Below are 1,408 nucleotides of genomic sequence, written 5' to 3'. Positions count from 1 at the left end.
CTGAGATCGAGAAACAAGTTGTTGGATAATAAGTATGACTATGTTCCATGTGATTGTCCACACGATATCTAGAATGGAGGATTATACGATCCCTTATCTAAAGGACAGATTGTTGATAAGATCAGAGTTCGACAGTGTCTTTCAGAGCTATAATTGCTAATCGAGTTGTGCTTGCATTTATGGTTACTAGACTTATCCAAGTGGGAGACTGTTGGATTAGTGTCTAAGCCTGTAACCATATTTGGTAAGTATTTGACCCGGTTGTGCATGGTCCTTTTGGGTTGCCTTCACCAAAGCAACTTGACTGGAGAAATAATAGAGAAAGAGGTTATTATGGTTTATTAATATATTATAAGAATAATATATTAAAAGAGAAATCATATTTATTTAGTTGACATCGGTCAAGAATTAATTAAGAATTAATTTTGTGATTAAAAGAAGTTAACTAAACTAGGGGGCTGAATTGTAATTATGTGATAGTTGCAAAGTAGGGCAATGGATGCCCTGTGGATAGGGTGGACGAATTCAAGGGGATAAGGCCCTAGAATTCGTCCAAGATAAGGATTATGGACTTATCCTTTGGACTGCTTGGTGGGCAAGCAATCAGATAAGGATAAGGACTGAAACCCTAATCCCTACACCTATATAAGGACCCCTCAGCCTAGGAAAATTGGCCACTTGATCCCAGAACCTCCTAGAGCCGATTTTCTGCCTCTCTCTCTCTCTCTCTCTCTCTCTCTCTCTCTCTCTCTCTCTCTCTCTCTCTCTTGCCTCTCCATTTTCTCTTGGTGTTTGTGAGCCATTAGAGGTACTATACTTGTGGTACTTGCTTTCAAAGACAAGAAGATTGAAGATTTGAGTTGTTGTTACAATATAACAACAAGAGGTATGGAATCCCTTCTACTATCTAAATTTCGAAATACCTAGGAGCATGCTAGGGTTCTTTATGTGTTCATAATGTTGTGTATCTAATAGTGAAAACATAGATCCGAAATTAGGGTTGCATGCACACATAAGATTGTTTGTATAAAACCCATCAGAAGGCCCTTGGACGAAAATCATATGGGCTTCCCATAGATTTCGTCCAACCCCTTCCCTTTAGGAATCCATTGCCCACAATGCAATTATCTTATAATTACAATATTAGTCCCCCAAGTCGAATTAATCTCTTTTAGCCATAGAATTAATTTCTTAATTAATTCTTGTCCAATATTAGTTAAACTCTATGATTTCTCTATTAATATATTATTCATATAATATATTAATAAACCATAATTAACCTCTTTCTCCGTAAATCTAGTTGCTCTGATGAAGGCAACCCAAAAGGACCATGCACAACCCGGTCAAATACTTAAAAAATATAGTTACGGGCTTAGACAATAATCCAACAGTACCTACATGTAATAAT

Source organism: Lactuca virosa, chromosome 2 (genome assembly GCF_052849685.1).
Source record: "Lactuca virosa cultivar CGN04683 chromosome 2, Lactuca_virosa_CGN04683_v6, whole genome shotgun sequence".
In the NCBI taxonomy this organism is placed as follows: domain Eukaryota; kingdom Viridiplantae; phylum Streptophyta; class Magnoliopsida; order Asterales; family Asteraceae; genus Lactuca; species Lactuca virosa.
Note: the sequence above shows the minus strand (reverse complement) of the source record.